Consider the following 7,169-nt stretch of genomic DNA (forward strand, 5'->3'; position numbering starts at 1 on the left):
CTCAAAAGTTTACACAAATGTAGCTGAATACAAGTGAAACTGATGGGACAAGTGAATAAATATAAATGTGGCCAGTTTTACCATCTTAGGCAAGAGTGTTAACACCCTGGGAGGAAATGCTGATAAACGAATTAACTCAGGCCCTATTTGCAAATTCTATAGCGAACATTTGTCATGTGATTGTCTTCTGAAACATTAATATCTGTTAGTGAATTTTAAGGAGCTTGAATTTTTATAAGTATTCCAGGACAGATATAATTAAATATGTTATAATCATTTGTTTAGAGCCTGCCTACCAGACAACAGGAGAAAGGAAATGCCTGCTTTTATCATTCCTGAGCACTCAACACATAGTGTTGAATGAATGAATACATAATTGAATTATTATGTATACTAATGTCTGGTTTAAGTCAACATTTCCACCAGTGATAATACAGTATTCCATATCGAAAGCTTCTTCTTCAGAAAAGAATGATATACAACTTTAAGTCACAAATTTGTTTTATAAGAGGATTCAATCAGGTAATTCAGAATATGTTCATATAATTTTTTAAATTATCCTCAAAACTAAAACATGAAAGGAAAGCCATTTGGGGGAAAACTTGAAGATCCCCAAAGAATACAAGTATAGACTCTCAGAAGTCAGATAACTACAATGTAAAATACACAAGAAAAGATATAGTTCACAGCTACCATTATTGAAATTGAAGGCAATAATAAGCCAGTAAGGGCTTCTTTCTTCAAAAAATTAAAAGCAGAACCACCATGTGATCCAGTGATCCTACTTCTGAGTATATACACCACAGAAATGAAATCAGTATCTCAAAGAGATAGCTGAGCTCCCATGTTCATTGCAACATTTTTTTTTTTTACAATAACTAAGGTATGAAAACAACCTAAGTGTACTGGAAGAAAGAATGATATTAAAACAAGCTTATTTTTATCAGAAAAAATGATTCTTATTTTAATGCAGATGCATGTCCTTTCACCATAAAACTGTTTGAACTAATAAATTTCAGTAAAGTTGGAGAATACAAAATCAACTTACAAAAATCAGTAACATTACTACATACTAACAACTATATGAAAGAGAAATTAGGAAAACAATCCTATTTCCATTAGGATAACAAATGAAATACTTAGGAGTAAATTTAGCCAAGGAAATTAAAGCTCTGCAAACTAAAAGCTATAAAACATTGATGAAAGAAATTGAAAATTACACAAATAAATGGAAATATATGCTGTGTTCATTTATTAGAAGAATTAATATTGTTAAAATGTTCATCCTACTACAGATTCAATGCAATTCCTATCAAAATTCAATGTTATTCTTCACAGAAAATTTTTGTAGTCCTAAAATTTATACAAATCAATAAAAGACTTTGAATAGCCAAAGCAGTCTAGATCAAAAAGACCAAAGCTGGAGTCATCACACTGCCAGATTTCAACACCTATTACAAACCTTTAGCAATCAAAACAGCATGATTCTGGCATAACGATAGCCACATTAGCCAATGGAGTAAAACCAAGAGCCCAGGAATAATACACACATCTTCTGTCAACTGATTTTTGGCAAAGGTGTCAAGAACACACAATAGATAAAAAACAGTATCTTCCATAAATGGTGTTGGGAAAATTGCATATTACAGGTAGAATAAAATGAATGCTTATCTTACCCCTGATAGAATAATCAACTCAAAATGGATTAAATACTTTAACATAAGACCTGAAACTGTAAAACTACTAAAAGACAACAAAAGGGAAATATTGGTCTTGCCAGTGATTTCTTGGATAAAATCCCCAAAACATAGGCAACAGAAGCAAAAATAGACAAATGGGATTACATCAAACCGAAAAGCTTCTGCACAGCAAAGGAAACAATCAAGAGTGAAGAGAGCACACAGATTGAGAGAAAATATTTGCAAATTATACACTGGATAAAGGATCAATATCCAAAATATACAAAGAACTATTCGATAATAAGAAAACAACCTTATTTAAAAATGGGCAAAGGACTTGAATAGGCTTTTCTCAAAAGAAGACATACAAATATGCAACAGATATATGAAGAAATGTTCAACATCCCTAACCATCAGAAAAATGCAAATTTAAACCCTATGAGATGTAACTTCACACCTGTAAGATTGGCTACTAGCAAAAAAAGAAAGACAAGTGTTGACAAGGATGTGTACAAAGGGAAGCCTTATACACTGTTGGTATTATTCTGAATTAGTATAGCTATTTTTGAAAATTGTATGAAGGTTCTTCAAAAATCTAAAAAGAATTACCATATGATCCAGTGATCCACTTCTGCATATATGCCCAAAAGAATTGAAATCAGTATTTGGAAGAGATACCTGAACCCTCATATTCATTGCAGCGTTATTCACAATAGCCAAGATATAAAAACAACTTGAGTAACCATCAACAAATGAATAAAGAAAAACATGGTATGTATACACAGTACAATATTATTCAGCCTTAAAAAACAGAAAATTCTGTCATTTGTCATTTGCCATTGGTGAACCTAGAGAATGAAATAAGCCAGCACAAAGAGACAAATACAGTATATGGTATTTGTCATACCACATATTTCATGTACTTATATGTGAAATCTAAAAAAGTCAACTCATAGAAATAGAGAGTATAATGGTGGTTACGAGAAGTTGTGAGAGAGGAAGGACAGACAGGGAAAAGGGCAACATGGGTCAATAGGTACAAAGTTTCAGTTAGGATAAATAAGTTCTGGTGCTCTACTGCACTCACTGTGACTATAAGCTAAAACAACAGGACTTGCTATTGGTTTGGAGGTAAAGATCAAGGAAAGAGTGAGGACAAGCCTGACTTCTTGATTTTTGTCTTGATAAACTGGGGAAATTGTGATAGAAAAAAAAAGCAGAAACCAGCTTTCAAAGACATTGGAAATCAAGAGTTTTATTTAGATATCTAAATGAGGGATAACTATTAGACAATGAAGAGGCACTGGCAGATGGACACTTAGATTAACATGTATGTAGAAATGTCAATATAACAAAGAGCTGTTTTGTAAGATAGTTTTTCCCATTTAGTGTGAAGTAAGCATTTGACTGTTTTTTTAAATGAACATTTGATGTGATATTTGAATATGATTGCTTCAGTTATGTTCAACTTTCCATTGGTGTGTTTGACAAGACAAGGATAATTTTGACAATTTCTTTTACAACAAGTTATGAGATGGATAAATTCTTTCAAATTTGATTGATCTATCAGGAAACAAAAGGCTTATACTTTTTTTCATCTCAGTGGTAATTACTGCTAATTTATACTTTTATATTGCTAAAAAGATCTTATATTTAATTCTAGATAATTCAACTCAATAATACATACATATATGTTCTATCAGTATATAGTAAGAATATGCAAAATTAAAAATTAGAAGATAATTTTTTAAATTAAATTAATTATAAAATAAATGATTGCATTCTATCACAGAAACAATAAATAGATATTTTGAGAACTGTAAAACAGGTATCTAAATGTTTTAGTTTAACTAATTGTGAGAAATTTTTCATTGCTAATTACACTTAAAAACTATTATTAACTTTAAGAATAAGACAAATCTAATGTTTATTGGGTGTCTACAGTGTTCCAGCTACTATTAATACTACGTGGATATAAGGCACAATTCTTTCATGCTATAACGGATTTCAGTTTAATAAGAAGATATACATTGACAACCCCATAAATAATCATTTTTCATTGTAATTAAAATCTTTCTATGGCAGAAAAATACAGAATGCTAATCTAGTTTTGGAGGTAGAGAGTGTATGATTTCTCTTCCCCTTTCCTTTAACAGCTGCGATTTTAGCAATGAATAAGGGTTAGAGGTGGTATGAGGAAGTCTCCCAGTCCAAATTATACATGGCCTTGTGGGATATTTGTTTCTGCTCCCGTTACTTTCTTTGAAAAAAAAAAAAAATAATAAAAGAAAGACAGAAAGAGATTCTATCTTAAGCCCTCATTCCTCCATGGAAAGCAATAATTCAAAGAATATTAAATAACAGAATAGGACAGAAAGCTAAAGATCTTCCTCAGAAAGTTTTAACTGTATTAGTTTCCTGCCGTTGTCCTCACAAAAGTACCATAAACTGACTGGTTTAAACAACAGAAATTTATTGTCTTACAGTTCTGGAGGCTAGAAGTTCAAGATCAAGGTGTGAGAGGGTTTATTCCTTCTGAAAGCCATGAAAGATAATATATTTCTATCTCTCTTCTAGCTACTGGTGGTTTGCTAGCAATCTTTATCATTTCCTAACTTTTGCTGTATCATCCTGATTGTGGCCTTCATCTTTACATGGCATTCTCCTGTGTGTGTGCAAATTTCCCCTTTTTATAACAACAGTCACGTTGGATTACAGGCCCATCCTATTCCAGTATAACCTCATCTCACCTTATAACATTTGCAACATTATTTCCAATAAGGTAACACTCTGAGGTACCCTCTCTGTTTTCTTCCGTAAGCTATCACCCCTTGGATTTTGACACCACTAAATACTTAATTCTTGCTAAACTCTTAGCCCATTTCAATTACAGACACTTTCACCAGTATGCTAGGCCTATAAAGTCATTAAAAGTATTTTTTGTAGATTCCTCCAAATTCCTCATCAATCCATCACTCAAGGCCTCTCTGGGTGATAGGTGGAATACAGGGTAGAATTAATCCAGATTTATTCTAAGTATTACTCAAAGTATTTTTATTCCTTCCCTATCAACAGGGATCACCAAATCAAATTTAAATGAGTGCAGTGGACTAGAATAGGGTCCCTAGAGAGAGTAATGGGCCTATAGCAATTTGAAGCACACCTGTTTAATTTTAAGCAGACAACAGCAAATTGCTGCCACACAGGAATATGAGCTCACTGTTGCCAGGTCTTAATAAAAGAGGGTGAAAATAAAAGTTTTAATGTAAGCTTGTTGGCTCATAAATCAACTGTTTTAAAAACACTGCAGAGGCCAAAATTATGAGGGCCAAATAAAGCATGTCAATAGGCCAGATCCAGACTGCCAGATTGCAACCTCTGTTCTGCATGATATGCAGGGATTACTAGCCAATTCGTGTGTTTCTATGGGCCAAATATGAATTGGGGTTTTTAATCATTCCACCCAGAAACCACTGGAAACACAGCTGTAGCTCACACTAATGCATTAAATTCAGAATCTCAAAAAAGTGTGGCCATATCAATAAATAAAGCATAATTACAATTTTGTTATATCTTCCTTTCTTATTATACCCTCTAAATCAGTTTCCTCAATCTTTTTCTGATTTTTGATTAATCACATTGGCAAATTCTTGAAATTTACCTGTTTATAACCTTCATTCCCTTCTCTGGCTGCACTTTAATGTCCTGGCAATACAGAGTTTGGATTCTGCCCACTAACAAGCAACAGCATGGGCATGAAGGAAAATGCTAGCTTTCTTGTGCTAGCGAGGGAGGGTTTTCTCCAGCAAACAACATGCCAACAGGGAGTTTCAGATGACTTCCTACCTGGCAGCCTCCATGTCCAGGTCCTCTAAACCCTTCTAGACATTTTTTTTCAAATTGTTTCTATCAGTTATTGATTAGTTTCCTAACCTTCACACAATTAACCTGATGAGGTTATGAATTCAATTGATACGATAATTTAGCAATCTGCACAATCAATGACTAACTAGTGACTTCAGCAGTTCTGCTGTGAAAAGAAAAATGTCTTTCAGCAGAATCAGAAAGTTCCTGGGTTTCATTCCGTGATACAAGGTGACTAATTCTGAGCTTATTATCCTCTTACTTTCAATTGTCCAATACTATCAGAAGCAATCACCACACACAGGGGCCCTAGAATTCACATTCTATAGCAGCAGCTGCTTAGATTCTATCTAGGGCTTCACCCTCATGCGTCCAGGTTACATTTTGCCTAATGGGCTGTTAGTTTCCCTTCCTAGGATATAAATTGGGATCTCATTGTCTCAGAATGATAACCAATTCTCATTTCCAAGACAAAATTGCAGCCAGCTAATTCACCCTCTGGAAGCAATTTTTGTATTTGTTAGGCTTCCTTGGTTGCAAGCAACAGTAGCCAAATTAGTTTAATGCTGATAGAGACAAAAGAATTTTAGATGGATGTTAGTTTTGAAAGTATAACTCAAGTGATCAAAAAATGTAAACACCTTTATTTTGCTAAATTTAACTTTAACAAATAATTTTTATCTAAGATCTCCAAAGCACAGGCAACAAACAAAAATTTGAAAAATGAGATTTTATCAAGCTAAAAACTTTTTTGCACAGAAAATGAAATACTCAACAAAATGAAGAGACAATCTAAAGATGGGATAAAATATTTGCAAACTATCAATGTAACAATGATTAAAACAAAAATAATATAATTTAAAATGGGCAAAAGACCTGAATAGACATCTCTCAAAAAAAGACACACAAATGGCAAACAGGTTTATGGAAAATGTTCAACATCACTAATCATAAGGAAAATACAAATAAACACCACAATGAGATATCATTTCATCCCTGTCATCTCATCTCAGTTAGAATATCTACTATCAAAAAGACAAAAAAAAACAAACAAATGCTGATGAGGATGCAGAGAAGGGGGAATCCTCATACACTGCTAGGAGGAATGCAAAGTAGTGCAGCCATTATGAAAAACAATATGGAGTTTTCTCAAAAACTACAAATAGAACTACACTATGATATAGCAATCCCACATCTGGCTACATATTCAAGAGAAATAAAATCAATGTATAGAAGAGATATTTGAACTCCCTTGTTTACTGTGGCACTATACACAATAGCCAAGATACAGAATCAATGGATGAATGAAGAAAGAAAATGTAGCACATATACACAGTGGAATACTATTCAGCCAAAAAAATTAAATTTTGTCATTCACAGGAACATGGATGGAACTAGCGGACACCATGTCAAGTGAAATAAGCCAATAACAATATGCTAAACACTGCATTTTCTCAAGTTTTATAAAGAAGATCTCATAGCAATTAAAAGTAAAACACAGGATACTAGAGGATGGGAAATGTAAGAAGAAGAAGAGGATAAGGAGAGATTTGTCATAAAATACAAAATTACAGCTAAATATGAAACTGGCCTGTTTCACAGAACTGTTAGGATTTTTTTTTTCTT

The sequence above is a fragment of the Hylobates moloch genome, unplaced genomic scaffold (assembly GCF_009828535.3).
Source record: "Hylobates moloch isolate HMO894 unplaced genomic scaffold, HMol_V3 SCAFFOLD_16, whole genome shotgun sequence".
NCBI lineage: Eukaryota > Metazoa > Chordata > Mammalia > Primates > Hylobatidae > Hylobates > Hylobates moloch.